At 43.5% G+C, this 23,675-nt stretch overlaps 1 pseudogene; it reads right to left on the bottom strand.

The window, feature by feature from the left end:
* Window positions 1-3,874: 3,874 nt before the first annotated feature.
* Window positions 3,875-3,994, bottom strand: LOC141120740 (U2 spliceosomal RNA; annotated as a pseudogene).
* Between the last annotated feature and the right edge of the window lie 19,681 nt (window positions 3,995-23,675).

A 23,675-nucleotide genomic window follows, 5' to 3' on the forward strand; every position in this document is an offset into this window, starting at 1 on the left:
TCCTATTCTTCCACTTTTTCTCTCTCCTTCATCTCTTCCTACCTTTTAGAGCTACAGTAGGTGCCCTATTACTATTATTCGGGGACCTATTGACAAATCGGGGACCTATTGACAATGATAAATGAACAAACCGTAGCCATAGTTGGACCTGAAGACATTGGTCTCAATGGCACTATATATACCACGTAAATCTGTGACCCATAATAGACTGTTATCACACTATGTACCGTATTTATTGGCGTATAAAATCGTGGGTGCGTGTTATACGCCAATCTCCGCTATTTTGTGATCTATCGGAGCAATTGCCGCCGATATTCACATAGCGTGTAGTTTCAAATATGGCGCCGCGGAGTTCGGAGGGACTCTCGTTCAGCGCCGCTGAGAACACAGTGACTGGGCGGAGCCGAGATACACATAGCTGAGGGTTCTCGGCTCTTCTCGGTGCCGCTCACAATCACGCCCAGTCCCGCCATTGGACCTGTGTTATGTCCATCATAGGGACTGGGCGTGACTGTGAACGGCACAGAGAAGAGCCGAGAACCCTCGGCTATGTGTATCTCGGCTCCGCCCAGTCACTGTGTTCTCGGCAGCGCTCGTTCAGCTCTGCCGAGTCCCTCCGAACTCCGCGGCGCCATATTTAAAACTACACACTAAACTTGTGCATGTCGGCGGCGATCATGTAATGTACACTGGGGGCAAGGCTGCACTGACCACTGGGGCAAGGCTGCACTGGGGCAAGGCTGCACTGGGACAAGGCTGCACGGACAAGGCTGCACTCGGGCAAAGCTGCACTGACAATTCTGCACTGGGGCAAAGCTGCACTGACAAGGCTGCACTGGACCCTTTGGCAAGGCTGCACTGACAAGGCTGCAGATGGACACGATAACGCTGCATTGATGGGCATTTGAATGTAAGCTTTTTTTTCCTTAAACTTCCCTCCTAAAAGTTTTTTTCCTTAAAATTCCCGCCTAAACTTTGGGTGCGTGTTATACGCCGATAAATACGGTACTTTATTGAAATTTCATATAATCTCTTTTCAAAGATAATGCTCTAAATTATTCTGGACCCCATGATAACTGTTATACTGTATGTACTGTAAACATTACTTATGAATATTCAATAAAAAAATTTTGTGGAAAAAAAAAAAGAAAGAGAAGTCCTGTCACTCGAATCCTCTAGGCTGGAATCTGCATGGATCTCTGGGGGCCGCCAGGCAGGTCCTCACAGTAGACAACCAAGGTATGGATCAGGAAGGCAAGGACATCACTTATGGAGCTGTAGTAAGCACTTAACCTCATTCGGAAGGTATGCGGAAAGAAAAAATATGCCTCCACATGGTGCAGATAAAAAAGGGGGTGTTTTTATTTCTAAAAAAACCTTTAACAATTAAAACGTGATCACAATGAATGAAAAGGAATGGGCAACATGGAGGATGGTAAATGAGCCAGACGCGTTTCGACCTTGGGGTCTTCAACAGGGGCATAAACCATCCACTTCAGGTTGCCTATATTTATAACTAAAAATATCTAGAAAGGACCAATGGCAGTGAGTGGAAATCAAACCATTTTCATTGGGTGGGTGTAATCACATGATCGCACTTGGAATGGCAAAACAGGAAGTAATTGCCTATTCCATTGGACCTGTGCAGTCATCTGATATCACCTAGTATAACATAGACAAATTGGAGCCAATCGCTAAAAAGCCCAGGGTCGACAAAAAGATCCCTCGGCCAATAGTGAATTCACCACATAATGAAACTTCCTGTCAAAAGACCTCACTGCTGACAGTAAAAGACGACTTCTAACAATAACAGTGAGAGGGGCCAATCGCAGCATAGGTGTTGTATGATAGGTGGGTCGAGCGGCCAATGGAGCGGCTGACTGCAATTCCGCTCCGACTTCCACCCATCAACATGTCCAACTGGGGGGATGACGTCACGTCGGGAGGCGCGCCCAGTGCCCATCTCCCACATGGATCAGGCGGCCAATCAGAGAGCAGACTAAAAGCCATGCTCCGCCGGTCGCCGATGCACGTGTCAAACTGAGGGGAGTGACGTGGCAACTGGAAGCGCGCCAAACGTCCAGCCTTCATCACGTGACCAGCTACGGGAACCTCGCAGAGCCCAGGAGAAACGAAGTCCCGCAAACTGCGAAGTCCGTTCTCCATGGCTAAACTGCGCATGCGGACCCGAAAATAAACAACAAGGTCACATGACAAGAAAATGTCTCGATGGGGACACCACAGTTCAAATGACCTATCGAAAATATACAATACATCAACCATAAATATACAAAAACAAAACTGGAAGAAATTATTAAAGGAAAGTTGATGGTACATTCCTTAGTAAATAACCTCATTATACTAAACCTAAGATAAATCGAGGACCATTATGAAAAAATAATCTAAATAACAAAGAGCTTAAGTGGTAACAGACCCTAGAATAAGGACTGATTATTGAGAAAAAACAAGGGAGAAATTAAGGGTGGAAAATTGAAAAATAAATAATCAAGATTGATTGATGAAAGAGTTGAGGTCCCACTCCACGTTCAACCCGAATGGGAAATAGGACCTCAACTCATATATCCAGTAAGTCTCGAGGCGCGAAACGCCTCGAAGACATGACTCTCCTCTCCAATGAGGGACAAACCTGTCAATCACCTGGAATAAAGTCCCGGTAGGGTCTCTATTATGGCACTCTAAGTAGTGTCGGGGTACTGTATGTTTACTTTTGCCCTTCTTAATACCAGCCACATGCTCGTTGACTCGGATAGAGAAAGTCCTGATAGTGCGGCCAGCATACTGTTTAAGGCAGGAGCAAGTCACTAAAAAGACAATATTTTTTTTTTTTAAAGCCAGTGGCGTGCAAAACACACCTCATGAACTTCCACCCGGTGCCAAAAAAAAGTGCCCACACATAGAGAGTGAAACACAAAAACGTGCAATGGGTGTACAGAGTCCTCCACTAGGGAAGGACCTTACCCTGATCCCCCGGGGCGTTAGGCTCCAGACAGGGACTGAGGTACTCAGACAAAGGGTCCATCTGGCCGAAACGCAGGCGGACCCCCACAACTGGAAGGTCTGCCGAAGCAGACCAACCCAAGTACAGTGGGGCTCCCCCGAAGGGAGACCCCTCAAAGGAGAGGGCGAACCAAGCCAGAAGGCCTATGTTCACCCCCTCCCAAGACTTTCAGAGTAGGCCCGAGGACCCACACCCTACTCGCCACACAGTGACAAAACGTGTATACAAAGACAACCAAAAAAAGACAAAAAGGTGACAAACAGGGGTAAAAGAAAGAGTGGGGAATATAGTGAGATGGGAGAGTGAAAGTGGTCATTGTGCTATACAATGGCCGGCCCTCCGGCCAGGCATAAAAATTTCCCCTGGTCCTGGCCAAAAGGCCCGGCCAAGAGGCAGGTGCGAAAAACGTGTGTTGTGGTAAAAGTGACCATGGTGCCATAAAATCAAGTGCTTTCACACCGTGACTATACGGCACCCCTGAACTGCCACTTCAGGGGCACATTCACCACTGGCTTTTCGAAGAAACCCTGACCCCCCAGCCCAGACCACAGCAGACCCCACCACAGACAGGAAGGATATGGAGATCAGGAAGCCGGAAAGAGCCCTTTACCATCAGGCTCTGCCGTCGCTCCCATCACTCCTCCTAATCACATTCGGGAAGTACTTGCCACTCCCTCCCCCCCTTGCAAGGCAGGAGTAAGCGTTCTCTCCCAAATAACTGTCCGGAGCTAGATCCGCCCCAATCTAGGCCAGAAGGCCAGGGTCCCGACCCTGCGGATCGGGCCCCGTGGTTCTCCATCCCAATCAGAAGGCTTCCCTTTCGGCTACAAACCGCTCCAGGTCACCTTTACTCCAGCAGGCTTTGCATAGCAACCGCAATCCCGTCTCTATTTCGCCATAGATCAGGGACCACCTCCTGGAAACTGATAAGAACAGATACTACACTTGATCTTAGCCAAAAGGCCGAGAAGCGAAGGCCCCTTTTTTTTTACATTTTTCATTCTTGTCCCAAACATTTTTGGCCACTACTGTCTATTGATATGCAAAACACTTTATTCAATCAGCAGTTAGTGATCAATAATAACATCTAGTTAACATCATTCATTTTACGACCAGAAATATGTTGAACAATGCTATACCTGACTCAAGCCGGACTCCTCCACTTCTTCTTCCTTGCTGGAAGGCCCAGGTTGGACGTCGGAAGCCTCAGCTGGGGTGGAAGGAAGCGTAGAAGGAAGAGTAGAAGGAAGGGTTGAGAGGGATTGCCTGACTTCAGTCTGGTCTGACAGAAAATGCAGTCTGTCATAGTACCACAGCCTTGGGACATAAATGGCATCTGCTGCTGCTCCTGATCTCATGGAATCCTGGACATTATTGCGCTTCCTATTATAAGTGCTACTCAGCCCACCAATTTTTGCCTTAAAATAGGGGATGGTTGCCGTGGGGATCTGCGGCTCACCAACTCCAGCAGTTTATCCAGCGCTGCCTGCCTCTTTTGTTTATGATTATAATGCGGCAGCTCCCTGTACTTGTCTATGAATAGGGGGAGGAAGTTGTCATCATTGAAGCCATCCACTTTCTCTGCAAGACACAACACAAGACAAACCCTAATGTCAGGCTAAATTCTCCTAATCTTAGCCCAATATAGGCCTCAATCTATAAGCAGTATAGACCACTGATGCCCCAAATTCAAATTGTACCTTCGTTCTAACGAAGGTACAATTTCGCACTTCTGATACTCCTTCCTCCGCCCACAGATCGTATGTATGACACACGCGTGTTACGCATTATATATACTGCGCATGCATGAAACTCCACCCGCCCATGACCTCCTTTCTAGTTTATTCCCCGCCCCTTCTCTTTCTGCGCAGTGGGAAGAGCACATGGCGGAGAAAGAACAAGTGCATGCAGACAGCAGCAGCAGCAACGACTAAAGGCCGGAGCCATGAACGTCCCAATCCCAGAGAAGATTTAAGGCCTCAAATATGTCCTTTGTAGAGATGGTGGAGATGGTGGACATCTTGAAGAGGGACAACTATGATGGGAAGCATGGACCTTACCCAAACCCAAATGTGAGAAAGGCCAATATCATGGCTAAAGTTGTGAAGAGTCTGCGCCGGAATTTTGGGGTACGGTGATCCAAGGATTAACTGAGGAAATGCTGGTCAGACCTGAAATTGAGGGAGCAGGATCAGTACAGAAGGATCAAGAGAGTTCTTCAAAAAAGTAAGTTGTTGTTGTGTGTTCCTATTATTATTTACTTGCATGCTGCTCCATGTGCTTTGCTTTACTGTTGTACAGTTTAAAATGGCAAATTTCAGGTTCGTGGGCACAGTAATTGTGTGTAGTAAACATTGTTTGTTCTTCTAGGTTAATTACATTTGTTCAGGCCTATTTGGATTAAAAGAAGTTTAGTACATTGTTGTCTAGATGGGTTTGTAACTAGAACGAAATGTAAACTTGATTCAGTGTAAGGTGAGGACACTCAGCAGCTGTTTACACATCTGGATGCAGGAGCAGTAGTGTGGGACACCAGAACAAACTTTTTAGGGTGTCCCACACAGGTGCTACAGTGGATACTAGGGGTGTCTCAATGTGTGAAAATTGTTCCAAAAAGGTAATTATTCCAGCTTTAGAAAGGGAGAATTAAATGTCTTCAGTTTGCAACTCTGCACAAAAAGACAATTGTACAACACTTCCAAGCAATGTTTCAGATTCCTATTTCTGGACTCAAATATCTGTGTGCTAAGTATACCTTTTTTTATTAAACTCAGGACTTCTGAGGACACCAGGGCCCCACAACCTCTTAAAGAAGGGGAAATACCACCAACACAACCAGAGGATGTGGAGGAAGGAGAGGTTTGGGAAGCTGGTGAAATTGTGACCACAACAGGTGAGTGTTTGAGACCACAGCTTCAGGTAATAGATGTATGCCTGCATATTTGTAATACATGGTGTTTTTTTTTTTATTTAAGGTGATGTGGATGTTGTGGAAGAAGAAACTAATTTCACAAGTGCAAGTGTACAGATCCTCATCGGGGAGATCATGGTCCGCAATCGTGATTTACAGGGAAGTGGAATAATACTGCGCAAATATACAACTAAATATGGTAGCTGCTACACAAAATGTGACAAAATTTGAACGAAAAGTGTAGAGAAATGTAGCGGTAACATAATATATGCTTTGTGGTGCAGTGCAAGGAAAAAAAAGGTGACAAATTAAACCCAAAACATGTGGGAATAAACCCAAATGTGACAGTCAATCACAAAAGTAAGAAGTCCAAAATAAAGTGAATTAAATCAACAAAGTCCAAAGGATGAGCGTGACAATGAAGTGTCAATCTTCTATCGTGCAAATGACCTTATGGGACTTCAACAGTGGTGGATCCAATAGATGAAATAAGATGAGGTACTCTTACCAGATAGGGTGTACCCGGATGTGGGAGACACTGGATCAAAAAAGCTTGGATGATCGGATCAGTGGCTCCCTCTGATGGAAATAGAAGTCCGGGGTCTCCACGGATGTCACCAAATGACCTCATAGAACTCTGCAGGACTGGAGGCACAATTTGTCCAAAGAAACATGCCACAGCGACTCTCCTCGAAATGAATGTATATAAAAGAAAAGAGGGGGGGGGCTCCAATGGTGCAGGTCAAAAATATAGGTTTATTTAAAACCAATAATACATAAAAAGTGATCACAGTAATAAAAGCAATGCAGGTTTTAAATAAACCTATATTTTTGACCTGCACCATTAGAGCCCCCCCTCTCTTCTTTTTTATACATTAATTTCGAGGAGAGTCGCTGTGGCATGTTTCTTTGGACATATTGTGCCTCCAGTCCTGCAGAGTTCTATGAGGTTGTTTGGTGACATCCGTGGGGACCCCGGATTTCTATTTCCATCAGAGGGAGCCACTGATCCGATCATCCAAGCTTTTTTGACCCAGTGTCACTGACATCCGGGTCCACCCTATCTGGTAAAAGTACCTCATCTTATTTCATCTATTGGATCCACCACTGTTGAAGTCCCATAAGGTCGTTTGCACGATAGAAGATTGACACTTCATTGTCACGCTCTTCCTTTGGACTTTGTTGATTTAATTCACTTTATTTTGGACTTCTTATTTTGTGATTGACTGTCACATTTGGGTTTATTCCCACATGTTTTTGGTTTAATTTGTCACCTTTTTTTCCTTGCACTGCACCACAGAGCATAAATTGTGATTTACAGAAGACCAAGGAAGACATCAATGATATTGAAAAAAGACTCAAAAACATCATTGATGTTTTAGGCCGAATCTAAAAAAGCACCTAAAGTCTTAATTTTTGTGTTATTTTTCACCAATTTTTTAAGTATCTTGAAAGCCAAATTTTGAAGATGCACACAATGGGGGTCATTTACTATAGCGCCGTGGCGCTAATTCACGCTAATTGCAGCGAATGCGCTCTAATTTGCGGCAATTTATCGCTAATTGCGCTAATTAGCGCTAAAATGGTATTCACTATAGCACTGGTGAGAAAATACTCCGAAAATCAAATTTACTATAGTTCCCTGAAACCAAATAGCGCACAAACCCTTAATCTGCTAAAACCTGGAGAATTGCACATGGAAATAATGTTTAGAGCATGATATAATTGCCTAAATGGTACTGAAATATGCGGTATATTATTTAAAGATAATCTGCTTTTAAACAGTGTGAAAAAGTGATTTCTACACTGAAATATCTTTAAAAGTTTGAGAAGTGAAAAATTCCCCGTTTTGGACAACTAGGTGCCAACACAACTGAGCATTCGCAGACCTGAAAATAGCTCTCATTTTAGCTCCAGTGTCTTTTTTACCCGGCGCTGTAGTAAATACCAAAATGAGAGCTAATTAGAGAGCATTTTTTGGAAGTGAAAATCTGCTCTATTCTAGTCCAATGCATGTTTTAGCCATTGATTCTAATTCTAATTGTAAATTTCACAAAAAAAAAACTTTTAATGTTCAGATGAAATGTATCTTTCTCTGAAATAAATTTTCCTTTGCAACATTGTTGCTGCTACTTAAAATATTTTATTTTTAAGAATACTTGAATGTGGAATGTTTTGATGTTTTGGTAAAATATATTTTTCTCTGTCACTTTCACTTGTTATTCTCCATCTCACAACAATCTTTACCCAAACTGACACAGGTGTCTTTACAATCCACAAACAATACCAATGCTAATGCAAATTTAAAATAAATCACAATTTTTTGTGCTTTTTATTATTTCCAAATATTCATAATTTGAGCCCAAAAAATGTGATATATGTACCAACATCAGAAATCAAAATGTAATTCCCAAAAATTTGAGGATAATATTTTACTCTCACCCACAAAAAAACACCAAATATCACAGAATAAATCAAGAAGAATAACTCTTGAGTAATGTAATTCCATCACCTGTATGTCCAAAGAAATGCAGTATTTATGTGTTTTTATGTGTATTTATGTGTAGTTATGTGTAGGAGGTTCTCACATGTGGCAGCTTCATGGTTTAGAGGTTAGAATTTCTGCCCTGTCCAAATTTTTTTAAGCTAGTAAATGAATGTACATTTTTTTTTCTGCTGGTAAAATAAAAGTACATTATTGAACTTTGTTGTGGTGGGTTTTTTTTCCTTTCTCTTTAATTTTTTTGGTGGTTTTGGGAAAGTGCAATATCTCTTATATCTTATTTCAATATGTATTTGTGCACCAAAAAACTAATCTCTTCGCTCTGGTTCACATAAGTAGCAAGATTTCAAAGTAGCAAGGTCAGTGTGATTTCAGGTGCTACTTGATAGACATCCATGTGGCTTCATACACAGATGTCTATTGAAATCGGCAAAAGTAGTGCAGGAACTACTTTAGCAAATTGGTGCGGTGCCACAAAATCGGTGTCGCATCGATTGGAACAGTGCTATTGCTGCCAGTAGTCATGTGATTTGATCTTTCAAGTCACATGACAAATCGCTACAATGAAAACCTAGGCTTCGGCACACCTGTAAGTAAATGATATAGGTGGAATCTTTATATCTTTATATATATATATATATATATATATATATATATAACAGCTGTGGAGAATTGCAGGTAATGAATTCAGCTGGTGGATAGGCAGTGTTGTATGTGTCAGCTTTAGTTCACATTGGTGCGATTTGACATGTCAAATCGGTGGCAATTGCACTGTTTTAATTGGTGCGACTTTGGGGTGCATTTTGTATTGAAATCAGTGCAGAAACCTGCACAGATGTCTCTGAAATTCCCCCTGCAGTCATGACTGACATGCGGGAATGAAATTGTGTGAGTTCAGCTGAACGATTTCCTCCCTCTGTCAGCGTGAACCAGGGCTCAAACTGGGCCTTTTGTTTTTGTCATTCACTTGCTGCTATCCCAGGGACGCCATTTCTTATTCTATATTCTATATCCTTATTGAACGCCTTGAAATATCATAAGTAGAAATACAAATTTGCATATCTGCAAATAAACAAAAATAATAAAATTCTAATCGTGGTTGTGATCAAAAAAGTGTGGTTTCGCCTTCTGACCCAGAAATAAGTCATTGTAATCACCCGGAAGTTCCTGTGCTGGTCAGGATCTCCATCTAGGTGGATATGGCGAGGTCCCTCTTTAGCAAAGAGGAGGTGCTGCTCATTTTCTGGATAAGGGTATGATATGTACTTGTGCTTAATCGATGTGGTAGTTAGATTTGGTGTGGGTGGGGTTCATTGATTTGTTTGGCATCCCCACACATTTGCTTCTGGCCCATGTGCACACATCACTTCCTGCATTTGTTCTGCTGATGTAAATGCAAGTATAAATGAGAGCTCCTTTCTAATAAAATATATATGGCTTGTTTCACAGTTGGGCGACTTTGGACCTCCGAGTTTCTTGACAAGTTATACCCCATGATTCTCAATGATAACTAGGGATGAGCTGAACACCCCCCTGTTCGGTTCGCAGCAGAACATGCGAACAGGCAAAAAATTTGTTCGAACGCGCGAATACCGTTAAAGTCTATGGGACACAAACACGAATAATCAACTAATTTTATGCTAATTTTAAAGGTTAATATGCAAGTTATGGTCTTAAACAGTGTTTGGGGACCTGGGTCCTGCCCCAGGGGACATGTATCAATGCAAAAGTTTTAAAAACGGCTGTTTTTTCGGGAGCAGTGATTTTAATAATGCTTAAAGTGAAACAATAAAAGTGTAATATTCCTTTAAATTTCATACCTGGGGAGTGTCTATAGAATGCCTGTAAATGGACGCATGTTTCCCGTGTTTAGAACAGTCCGAGAGCAAAATGACATTTCTAAAGGAAGAAAAAAGTCATTTAAAAGTGCTAGCATTAGTGCTGGCTATTAATGAATTGTCTCCAGATGGGGGGCTTATCAGAATCTGGAAGCCCCCTTTAACAAGGGGACCAGATCCCAGCCCTTCCTGTGCGAAATGGTAATGGGTACATTGTACTCCTACCATTTCACAAAAAAAGTGTCAAAAATTGTAAAAAATACACAGACACAGCATGGGACAAGTCCTTTATTAAAAAAGAAAAAAAAAATTCCAGTGATGTAATCCTTCCTCATCCCAGAATACAGAGAAAGACGCCACCACGACACGATCTGCCTCCATGGGAGGAGCCCGCTGAATGATGCTAGACCTGCTGTGACAGTTCTTACATAGCTGAGGGTGGGGCCACCCGTGATGTGCGCGGGGGACCCCGCCCCCTCTGACGCAACGGGGAAACACCATGGGGTTACCCAGTGACATGTACAGGTGACCCCGCCCCCTCTGACGCTACAGGGGTTTCCCCATTGCATCAGAGAAACGGATAGATAAGCAAGGGGAAGTGATAAAAAAGCTGAAGAGCCAGATTGAGGTGATGCAGCTGGAACAGAGGAATATAATGTATAGAATGGAGGACCAAGAGAACCGGAACAGAATAAAAAATCTACGGATCAGAGGCCTTTTTGAGACGCAAGGAGAGAAGGAAGAGTTGCAAGAAAAAATGGACAAAATCTTTGGTCATATGATCAGTTCATCTGGAGTAAGCAGTAAAATTCCTCGGACCACCACTCTGATGTAGGGTTCAAGATAGAGAATTCCTAGAAATGAAAGAGTGCCCAGTATAAATATAATTTCGTACAATGTACTTGGTCTAAATTCCTCCACAAAGCGTGCTAATATTTTGCATGAGCTAAAATTTCTTAAAGCTGATGTGGTATTGCTGCAGGAAACACATTTATTCCTGGGCAAGAACCACAACATTTTTTCCAAAGAATTCCCAGTTTGGTTTTACGGGGATTCGCCTGTAAGCCGTGCGAAGGGAGTTGCCATAGGGTTTGCCAGAGGAGTAAGGTTTGAATTGTATGAGAGAAAGACGGACCCGGAAGGGTGGTACTTATTCTTGAGTGGGAAATTAAATGGAACTGAATGCTCATTGGTAAACATATATGGTCCTGATAAAAACCCAAATAGTTTCCTGATAGAGATGTTGGCCGAGTTTATGGAATTCAAGAAAGGGGTGGCCATAATGGCTGGTGACTTTAATCTTTGTCTGGAACCAGGAAAGGACAATACGTCGCATGCACGGGGGACGGGTATGGCATGGACTAATAAAGTGAAACAGAAATTGCATCAGTGTCAACTTGTAGATGCATGGAGGTCACAGCATATTAATTCTAGGGACCATACCTTCACTCCCCCTTGCATGGGACATACTCCAGACTTGACTTTTTCCTGATCGAGCGTAGATGGTTGGAGGCAGTGACTAGTACAAATATTGGAATAATGACTTTCTCTGATCACGCGCCTGTAAGTTTAACATTGAACATAGGAGAGCTTCAAAAAAAGAGTAGCTTATGGAGGTTAAACGAAGATTTACTAAATGATAAAGAGATAGGAAAACCTATAAAAGAAGAACTAGAATTGTATTTTAAGAAAAAAAATGAATCAGTGGAGATAGCAGAAGCTACTGTGTGGGAGGCTCATAAAGCCTATATAAGGGGTATCCTGATTAAAGCTGGCTCGGAAAAAAAAAAAGATCTAGGCAAGATAAACTAGCCTTAACAAAAGAGATATTTGACTTAGAGCAGCTGCATAAGTTAACTGGAGAGGGGGAGGTACTTTCAAAACTTTATTATAAAAGAGAGGCCATGAGAGATTTAGTAGAACAAGAAACACGAGCGACATACAATTTAATAAAGAAGGAGAGGTATGTTGGGGGGAATACACTGGGGAATACTGTGTGGGGATACACTGGGGAAGTATCTTGCAAAAGTATTAAAAAAAAAGAAAACTATTAATTATATCGAGAAAATCAAGACAACAGCAGGGGATACGAGATACAGAACCAAAGAAATTGCCAAAACCTTCCAAGATTATTACGAGGGATTACAACAGAAGAGGCTGATAAGGGAGGTTAATTCCCAGGCACAGGAGGGGATGAGGCACAACTCACGATGCTGACGTGAGACGTCGGAGCGGGGGAGGGGCCTGTCGGCAGCACTAGTGTGAGGGAGAGGAGGAAGGCTGGACGGCCCGGGAAACTCAAGAGCGGCGTGGGGTGAGAGCCCGATGCCGCCCCAAAGTTGGGAGCTTGAAGGACGCCCAGGGTTCCCCCTGCTTTACCCAGCCGTAACTGAATGAGAGAACCTCCCCCCTCTCAAGGTGGTGACGTGCGGCCGCAGAAGCGATCGAGGTTCGGGAGAGTGTGAAGGAGGAGAAGCCTCGCAGCACACCGGCATGCCGACTCCTAGGAGGTATTGGCCTGGAGCCTGGAGCGATACCCCGCGCTCCCTGGGACACAGGGTGAGCGTCCTCCCCACCCCCCTCTGGCTGTCTCCCCCTCCAGCGGCTCCCCAAATACAGCAACAGGGTTCAATAGGGGAGCGGAGCCTAAAGAGATAGGACAGCAATGGCCCAGGACTGCAGGTGACCTGTTGAACTTTCTATAGAGCAATAAGAAGACATCTCTAGCAGGTATGAGCCATATTCATTTTTGCTGTTATTTTTCATTCTACCTGTGAAGATTTGCTGGGTCAGGAGCCAATAAGGATGTTATAAAGCCTGTAACACTAAGGAAGAGAGTAAGAAAGGAAGGAGGGGATGGGGGAAGGAAGGAAGAGAAGAGAAAACCAAAGGGGCCATGAGCCCTGGGGAGAGCACGCGTGACCCCTGCTGGAGTGCAACTTGAGGGCCCCAAGCATGGTCTGCAATGTAAAGCCCAGGAGCACCGGAGATAGGGTAGCCACATTTAGGCTCTTGATATCCCCCCTTGGCGGGATTTATGAAAATGGGACTGTAAGCTAACTATAATAAATCTAAGTACAAAATTAATAAGTCCAGAAGTCATCTGGCTCAGGAAGCGATTTTAGAAGGTCACAGGAGCTGGGCGCTCTGCGAGTCAGCAGGCGGTGAGATACTGGGCTAAGTATGAGAGGTCGCACCCAAAAATCTGCCGAACCCAAGACCCCAAGGGAGAGTCTAAACGCGAGTTTGATTAAAAAATACCTCAAGGAGACGAGCGCAAAAAGCCCCGGTACTGACACGAAACAAGGGGGAACGAAAGATAGATAGAAAGATCAATTGAAGCAAAAGGGGGGCAGGGGGAGAGGCCTAGAGAAGATCTGGAGTGTGAAGGTGGTCCTGGTACCAGCGAGATGGAGGGCCAAAGAAATATGGATTCATTGCCCACCAAAGTAGAAATGCTGGAGATGTTTTCAAATCTTGAAATCGCTATAAAGTTAGAAATATAAAATGTGAGGACGGATTTGGGTCTCCTGCTGCGCAGAGTAGAGGAGGTGGAGGAGATATCTGGCAATCAAGCCAAGGAGATTTTGGAGCTTAAATCGCAGCTGAGTAAAGTGCAGAGTGATTACCGCATACTGGCATATAAGCTGGAAGAACAGGAGAACCAAAGCCACCATCAGAATTTGCGCATTAGGTCTCTTCCTGAACAACAAAATGAGGACTTGTTGTCTAAGATGAAAAAAAATTTTAACCCTATATTGGGCCAAGAGGATGAAGCGATATTAAGGATCGATAGGGTACATAGGATCAGAAAACCTCCCAATTTAAGGGCAGATATCCCCGTGATGTGATAGTAAAATTTCACTCATTTGAAGGAGAAAATTGAGTACTGTCCGTGATACTTTTTTTATTTGCACTAACATACAATTTTTCAGGACAAGCTTTCGGGGTATGTCCCCTTCTTCAAGGTCCAAGCAGTACTGATTCACCAATTTTTAAGCAGAATGTTAAAGAAGAAGAAAAAAAAAAGAGAAAACCAAACACATACAAATCAATGGTAATAAAGATAACAGCAGAGTTAGTAGAGTTAAGACAGAGGGAGAGCTGGGGGGGAATGCAGGGGGGGATACTAGTCACAGAGGGGTCGTAAAACTTTAGCATAATGTGGAAGGAAACCAATATCTAAATTCAGGCCAAACGAGGGACTGTTTTTTTTTTTTTTTTCTCTCTCATGTCTGAAGGGGTTCCTATTAGAAGGTGCATTTGCTGTTAATAATTAAAGGTTAATAGGGGTGTGCAGTGGGGAAGGGGGCTGTCTACAATTAGGTTCAATGGAAGGTGGGCATAGTCCCTCGAGTGGGGGAAGCAGGGGAGGGTGCAATATAGGGCGGGGAGGTCTGTCTCCGGCACTCCCGTCCCTACTGCCTCCGTCTTTGGAGGTAGGCGGGACACTGGTGGCTGCCTTTGGAGTCTCACCCCCATAAAACAATATTTAATAGAAGTTTGCAGTCGGGAATCGTTATGTTCCAGACTAGCGGGCTTGGGGCCGTAGCATGGCCGGGGGTGAGGGGGGGGAGGGGGGGAAGGGTGAGGGGGGGAGTTAAACCTGCAGGGGAGGTAACAGCTGTGGATTGGCTGACTGATGAACATGGTTAAATGTTTGTGGAATTATAATGTCAGAGCTAAAGTTTCTATTCTACAATGTGAAGGACCTGAACTCGCCGAGCAAAAGGCATAACATTTTAAAGAAACTCCAAGATTATCAAGCAGACATAGTATTTCTTCAGGAGACCCACTTGACCCTGGATTCAAATGTTAAGCTTTACTCTCCAAAATTGCCCCTTTGGTTTTATAGCGATACTTCTATTAGGAGAGCTAAGGGAGTAGCAATCGGCTTTTCCAAAACATCAAAATTTTCCTTGGTAAGCAGGGTGTCAGATCCAGAAGGGCGTTTTCTCTTCCTTAAGGGCAACATGGGGAGTAAAATGCTTACATTGGCGAATGTGTACTGCCCGAATAGAAATCCGACTGTTTTTTTGGAGCAGGTCCTGGTGGAACTGACGGAATTTAAAGAAGGTGGTTCTGGTGGGAGATTTTAATTTCTGCCTAGAGCCCTCAGTAGACAGTAGGTCCCGGGCACAGGGGACAAGGAAGGTTCAGTTAAGAAGGATCTGGAGAAGGTTGCACCAATGTCATCTGATGGCTGTATGGCGGATACAGCACGCAAAAGTAAAAGATTTCACCTTCTTCTCCCCTGTGCACGGGACGTACACAAGACTGGACTATATTATGATAGACCATAGCTTATTGGACTATGTAGTGGACACCAGAATAGAGATCACATCGTTATCTGATCACTCCCCTGTCACGATGGAGGTCAGGTTTCCTGAATTGCAAAGACAACCATTTTCTTGGAAATTAAACGAAAATCTTCTTAAAATTCCCCAAGTCTCAGACAAGTTGCAGGAAGAAATTGATTTCTTCTTTAAGGTTAATGATACAGGGGATATTTCCCCATCTACCTTATGGGAAACGCACAAGGCATATGTTAGGGGGCTTCTTATCTCCATTGGGGCAGGGGAGAAAAAAAAGAGAAAAGAAAAAAGGGTAAAATTACTAGATGAAATCGCTGCGTTAGAACTGATCCACAAAGAATCTAAGGGACAAATGCAGGACATCTACCGCCTCTTAGTGTCTAAAAAGGAGGAGTTAAAGGACAGCATGGAGCAGGACGCTAGGAGGGTATTTACTAAAATAACAAGAGAGAGATATTATAATGGTAATAAATCTAGTAAACACCTAGCAAGGATACTGAGAAAGAAAAGAGACCGGAATTTCATCGAGAAAATACAAAATAAAAAAGGAGAAATAGTGGCGGCTACTAAAGAGATAGCAGAAGAGTTTAGGAAGTTTTTTGAAGCCCTGTACACCATTGGACAAAGGGGAGGGGGTGACCATTTAATTAGCTTGAAGACAGAGGAATTTCTGAAGGGGGCTGGGATGATTGGGCTTTCAGAAGAGGAAAAATCTGTTTTAGATAGCCCTATAACTGAAGATGAAATATATGCTGCTCTGAATAACTCACCGTTGGGGAAGAGTCCCAGTCCTGACGGTTTCACCAACATTTATTTGAAAAAATACAAACAAATCTTGGTACCCAAACTCTGTCATTTTTGGAACAAACTGGGCCCTAATTTCCCTATGGGGGATGAGGCCCTTTTGGCTACTATATCATTGATCGCAAAAGAGGGGAAAAATAACATGCTTTGTTCAAGCTATAGACCTATCGCCTTGTTAAATGCAGATGTGAAACTGTACGCAAAGGTGTTGGCTAACAGACTTAGGGACAAATTGAGTATTTTGGTGCATCTAGATCAGGTTGGATTTGTCCTGGGTCGACAGGGTAGGGACAACGGAGTACGAACACTGCTCCTGCTGGATTCCATTAAATCAGGGGGACCCCCAGCTCTATTCCTGTCAATGGATGCTGAAAAACGTTTGACAGGGTAGACTGGAGGTTCATGGTTAAAACTATGGAAGCGATGGGGATTGGTCCTAGGTTCATTGCCTGGGTGAAAATTTTATACAACCACCCCTCAGCCTCTGTGAGAGTAAATGGGGTTCTTTCCAGGTCATTTAGGATGGAGAACGGTACGAGGCAGGGGTGTCCCCTGTCCCCATTACTGTTTATTTTGTCCTTGAAACCTCTATTGGCGACCATACGAAATGATAAAGATTGCAGAGGGGTGATGGTAGGGCAAGATGAACATAAATTAGCGGCATTCGCTGATGATGTGATTTTCTATATAACGAACCCCAGGATTACAATCCCTAATTTTCTCGGGATATTGAGGAGGTATGGAGATATCTCTGGCTTCAAAATAAATCCGAGCAAATCAGAGGTCTTAATATTTACGTGGGGAAAGAAGAAGTAGAGAGCTTGTCAAAGTCCTTCCCCTTCCCCTGGAGGAAGGAAATTAATAATTTAGGAATTAAACTGGCCAACTCATTGAAAAAGTTGTACCGGATTAATTATATCCCCATGCTAGATGAAATTAGACAGGAAATAAGTAGGTTGTCGCTGCGGCCCCTGTCGTGGTTTGGTTGCATCAATGCAGCAAAAATGTCGTTAATCCCTAAAATAACATATAAATTCCAGATGCTGCCAATTCCCCTCCCACGTTATTTTTTTAAGAGCTTTACGAGGATTGATGTCAAGGTTTGTCTGGCGTGGCAAAAAGCCACGAATAGCTCACTCAGTTTTGACTAGGGGGGAAAAAAAAGGAGGTCTAGACCTCAATAGATATTACACTGCAGTAGTTCTTTCACGGGTGGTTGAATGGTCAAAGGAAGTATCAGATAGGAGGTGGGTGAATATTGAACATAGTTTAAGTAGCACTGATTTAGGTCACATAATTTGGAACCCGCCAAAATTTAGGACACTTAGCACTCAGACAGCGTCACTTACACGAAACACGCTCAAATTATGGGACCAGGTACATACACATAATAAATGGAGTTATAACTCACCCTTGATTTATATCAAGGATAACACATTTTTTGAACCAGGGATGCGGGAGGTGGGAGGGAACTGGATAAAGAATAGTAGCACGCAATTGAAAGATATTATTAAAGAGGGGAAATTACGCCCCTATTGGGAATTGAAAGCGGAGATAGACCTCATGGTGGTCAATGTTTGGAGGCACATGCAGTTGTCGCTCTTCATTGAGAGACTCCCAAAGCCAATTAGAGGAGAGGACGAATACAGGCCATTAGAGTCATTATGTAGGAAAGACAAATCGGGCAAAATTATCTCTCTTCTCTATAAAATTCTCTCTGCAGGGGAAGAACTGGATGCACCTCCATATATTAAAAAATGGGAAAGGGAGTTGGGGTCACATTGTAGCTTATTCACAGTGGAGAGGATTTTGAAAATGGTACACGGCTCTTCGGCCGATATTATGCGGTCAGAGACCAATTTCAAATGTTTAGCAAGATGGTATGCCACGCCAGACAGACTTAGTAAACTATATCCAGATACCTTGGACAGATGTTGGAGGGGGTGCTCAAACCTGGGAACAATGGCACATATATGGTGGGAGTGTCCGGTTATCAAAGCTTATTGGAAGAAAATTATACTATTAATTAATAATATAACCAAGGAATCTCTAGTAGAAGATCCGTGGATTTGTTTATTCCATGGAACTGAGAAGCCGATTAAGCAGTACCAATCATCAATCGTTCCAATATTGTTAGATGTAGCAAAGAAACAGATATCAAGGTCATGGTTGCGGCCGGAGAGTCCAAACCCACGGAACTGGCTCTTTTGCATAAATGAAATATACAACATAGACTATAAGGATCACTCAGAAGATGAGACAGAGGAGGGTATAGAATGGTAGAGATAAATGGGCAGGGTGGAGGAACTTCAAGAGATCATGGAGTTATCTAGTGGAGATCACCAGTTAAATCTTCGCGTTCAGGTACTGGGAAAATAAGGCAGGAGATATTGAACTTGGTTAGTCCAGCTGTAACCACCTGCAGGCGGGGGGAGGGGGGGAGGAGGAGGTGGGAGGGTAATAATATTGTAAGGGGATTTTTGTATCTTTTTATGATAATGTTTTGCAACCATGGGTTCTAAATAATGTTGATTTTTGCTTTTGTATTGAAAAAATTATAAATAAAGAATTAAAAAAAAGAAGAGGCTGATAAGAAAAGGGAGAAGACAAATGCTTTCCTGAAAGACATAGGATTAAATAAAATAGCAGAAGATAAATTTAGCGAAATAGAGGCCCCCATAACAGAAGATGAAATAAAAAAAATTAAAAGAAATACCGGTCGGGAAAAGCCCTGGCCCAATGGCCTATCTATATTATACAATAAAAAATTTCAGGACCTTTTAATCCCTAAATTATGCTCTTACATGAACAGGATCGGGGTAAAATGGGACATGAGGAAAAAGTCATTGGAGGCCATTATTACCATTATATTGAAAGAAGGTATAGATAGCACACTCTGCTTCATTGGAGGCCATTATTACCATTATATTGAAAGAAGGTATAGATAGCACACTCTGCTCCTTAATACAGACACGAAAATATTCGCGAAAGTATTGGCGGGGAGACTGAAAAACATAATGAACGATATAGTACACCCAGATTGGGTTGGGTTTATCCCAGGTGGGGAAGGGAGGGATAACGGCATAAGAACAATCTTGGTAACACAGAGAATTAAAGATAACAGAGCCCCAGGGCTACTTCTGTCAATTGATGCTGAAAAAGCTTTTGACAGGGTAGACTGGGGCTTCATGCATAGTACGCTGGAGGAGATTAGGGCCGAATATATCCAGATGGATAAAGGCACTATACGTACGTCCTACAGCAAGGGTCAAGGTTAATGGAACACTCTCGGAGCCGTTTGAAATGTCCAATGGCACAAGACAGGGGTGGCCACTTTCCCCTTTACTATTTGTGCTTGCGCTTGAACCCCTCTTAACAAAGAACCTGCATATTAGGGGAGTAAATGATGGCGAAGAGGTTCATAAATTGGCGGCCTTTGCGGACGATATCTTATTTTTCATCACTAGACTGAGGATTACCCTCCCTAATTTGCTTACAACCTTAAAAGAGTATGGAGAAATATCTAACTTCAAGATAAATACGGCCAAATCAGAAATACTAGAAATTAATAAGGTTAAAACAGGGGAATGTTCTTTTCAAAAGGAGTTCCCATTTGTGTGGGGGAAAAAAGATCTCAAGTACCTTGGTGTTAAGTTAACCAGATCAAGAGAGTCACTTTATCAGTCTAATTTTGTGTCACTCCTTAATGAGATCAAAGAGGAGTTGAATAGAATTACAAGAGGACAGTTATCGTGGGGAGGGGGGTAGAATCAATATTTTCAAGATGGCAATCCTACCAAAAATTTTGTATAAAATGCTAATTCCACTCCTTCAAACATACTTTAAAACACTGCATACACTTTTTTAAAAGTTTATTTGGAGAGGGAAAAAGCCACATATAAGTTTTGGGATGAGCTTCGAGTTCGAGTTGAACTCATGTTCGACTCGAACATTGGCTGTTCGCAAGTTTGCCGAACAGCGAACAATTTGGGGTGTTCGCGGCAAATTCGAATGCCGCAGAACACCCTTTAAAAGTCTATGGGAGAAATCAAAAGTGCTAATTTTAAAGGCTTATATGCAAGTTATTGTCATAAAAAGTGTTTGGGGACCCAGATCCTGCCCCAGGGGACATGGATCAATGCAAAAAAAAGTTTTAAAAACGTCAGTTTTTTCAGGAGCAGTGATTTTAATAATGCTTAAAGTCAAACAATAAAAGTGTAATATCCCTTTAAATTTCGTACCTGGGGGGTGTCTATAGTATGCCTGTAAAGGGGCGCATGTTTCCCGTGTTTAGAACAGTCTGACAGCAAAATGACATTTCAAAGGAAAAATTCCATTTAAAACTACCCGCGGCTATTGCATTGTCGACAATACACATAGAAGTTCATTGATAAAAACGGCATGGGAATTCCCCACAGGGAAACCCGAACCAAAATTAAAAAAAAAAAATGACGTGGGAGTCCCCCTAAATTCCATACCAGGCCCTTCAGGTCTGGTATGGATATTAAGGGGAACCCCAGCCAAAATTAAAAAAAAAAATGATGTGGGGTTCCCCCTAAATTCCATACCAGACCCTTCAGGTCTGGTATGGATTTTAAGGGGAACCCAGCACCTAAAAAAAAAAAAAAATGGCGTGGGGTCCCCCCAAAAATCCATACCAGACCCTTATCCGAGCACGCAACCTGGCAGGCCGCAGGAAAAGAGGGGGGGACGAGAGTGCGGCCCCCCTCCTGAACCGTACCAGGCCACATGCCCTCAACATTGGGAGGGTGCTTTGGGGTAGCCCCCCAAAACACCTTGTCCCCATGTTGATGAGGACAAGGACCTCATCCCCACAACCCTGACCGGTGGTTGTGGGGGTCTGCGGGCGGGGGGCTTATTGGAATCTGGAAGCCCCCTTTAACAAGGGAACCCCCAGATCCCGCCCCCCCCCTGTGTGAAATGGTAAGGGGGTACTTACCCCTACCATTTCACTAAAAAACTGTCAAAAATGTTAAAAATGACAAGAGACAGTTTTTGACAATTCCTTTATTTAAATGCTTATTCTTTCTTCTATCTTCCTTCATCTTCCTTCATCTTCTGGTTCTTCCTCCGGTGTTCTCGTCCAGCATCTCCTCTGCGGCGTCTTCTATCTTCTTCTCCTCGGGCCGCTCCGCACCCATGGCATGGGGGGAGGCTCCCGCTCTTCTCTTCATCTTCTTCTTCATCCTCTTCTCTTCTTCCTTCTTCTCTTCTTCATTTTCTTCTCCGGGCCGCTCCGCATCCATGCTGGCATGGAGGGAGGCTCCCGCTGTGTGACGGAGTCTCCTCGTCTGACGGTTCTTAAATAACGGGGGGCGGGGCCACCCGGTTACCCCGCCCCCCTCTGACGCACGGGACATGACGGGACTTCCCTGTGGCATTCCCCGTGACGTTACAGGGAAGTCCCGTCAAGTCACTTTGCGTCAGAGGGGGGCGGGGTCACCGGGTGGCCCTGCCCCCCGTTATTTAAGAACCCTCAGACGAGGAGACTCCGTCACACAGTGTGAGCCTCCCTTCATGCCAGCATGGGTGCGGAGCGGCCCGGAGAAGAAAATGAAGAAGAGGAGAAGGAAGAAGAGAAGAGGATGAAGAAGAAGATGAAGAGAAGAGTGGGAGCCTCCCCCCATGCCATGGATGCAGAGCGGCCCGAGGAGAAGAAGATAGAAGACGCCGCGGAGGAGATGCTGGACGAGAACCCCGGAGGAAGAACCAGAAGAGCCAGAAGAACCAGAAGAAGAAGAAGATGAAGGAAGATAGAAGAAAGAAGAAGCATTTAAATAAAGGAATTGTCAAAAACTGTCTCTTGTCATTTTTAACATTTTTGACAGTTTTTTAGTGAAATGGTAGGGGTAAGTACCCCCTTACCATTTCACACAGGGGGGGCCGGGATCTGGGGGTCCACTTGTTAAAGGGGGCTTCCAGATTCCGATAAGCCCCCCGCCTGCAGACCCCCACAACCACCGGCCAGGGTTGTGGGGATGAGGCCCTTGTCCTCATCAACATGGGGACAAGGTCTTTTGGGGGGCTACCCCAAAGCACTCTCCCAATGTTGAGGGCATGTGGCCTGGTACGGTTCAGGAGGGGGGGCGCACTCTCGTCCCCCCCTCTTTTCCTGCGGCCTGCCAGGTTGCGTGCTCAGATAAGGGTCTGGTATGGATTTTTGGGGGGACCCCACATCATTTTTTTTTTTAATTTTGGCCGGGGTTCCCCTTAATATCCATACCAGACCTGAAGGGCCTGGTATGGAATTTAGGGGGACTCCCACGTCATTTTTTTTTTTTTAATTTTGATTTCCCTGTGGGGAATTCCCATGCCGTTTTTATCAATGAACTTCTATGTGTATTGTCGGCAATGCAATAGCCGCGGGTAGTTTTAAATGGAATTTTTCCTTCGAAATGTCATTTTGCTGTCAGACTGTTGTAAACATGGAAAACATGCACCCCTTTACAGGCAAACTATAGACACCCCCCAGGTATGAAATTTAAAGGGATATTACACTTTTATTGTTTGACTTTAAGCATTATTAAAATCACTGCTCCTGGAAAAAACGGCCGTTTTTAAAACTTTTTTTTGCATTGATCCATGTCCCCTGGGGCAGGACCCGGGTCCCCAAACACTTTTTATGACAATAACTTGCATATAAGCCTTTAAAATTAGCACTTTTGATTATTCATGTTCGTGTCCCATAGACTTTAACGGTGTTCGCGTGTTCGAGCGAACTTTTTTCCTGTTCGCATGTTCTGGTGCGAACCGAACAGGGGGGTGTTTGGCTCATCCCTAATCAGGAATAATAGAATGGGCAAAAAATAATAAGGAAAAGCGTTGGGTAAAAATGGATAGCATGATTTGTAAAGTAAAAATGGGAAAAATAATATGGATCCCTCCACATTTTAGAAAACTAAGCACATAGACACATAATATCACCAGATATGCATTAAAAGTTTGGGATAATCTGCACAAAAGGGACAAATGGGAGTATAATTCATCTTTAATTCCATTGAAGGACACAGAATATTTTGCACCAGGAATGGAGGTATTGTTTGGGAAATGGATTTTACAAGAGGAGGCACAATTAAAGGACGTGATCGAACAGGGCAAATTGTGTACATACAGGGGGTCCCCGGGTTACAAACAAGTTAGGGACTATAGGTTTGTTCTTAAGTTGAATCTGTTTGTAAGTCGGAACAGGTACATTTTTTAAGTGTAGCTCCAGCCAAAAAAACTATTTTTAAGCTTTTTGGATAGCATAGGGAAGGTTTATCAC

The sequence above is a fragment of the Aquarana catesbeiana genome, linkage group LG13, assembly GCF_042186555.1.
Source record: "Aquarana catesbeiana isolate 2022-GZ linkage group LG13, ASM4218655v1, whole genome shotgun sequence".
In the NCBI taxonomy this organism is placed as follows: Eukaryota; Metazoa; Chordata; class Amphibia; order Anura; family Ranidae; genus Aquarana; species Aquarana catesbeiana.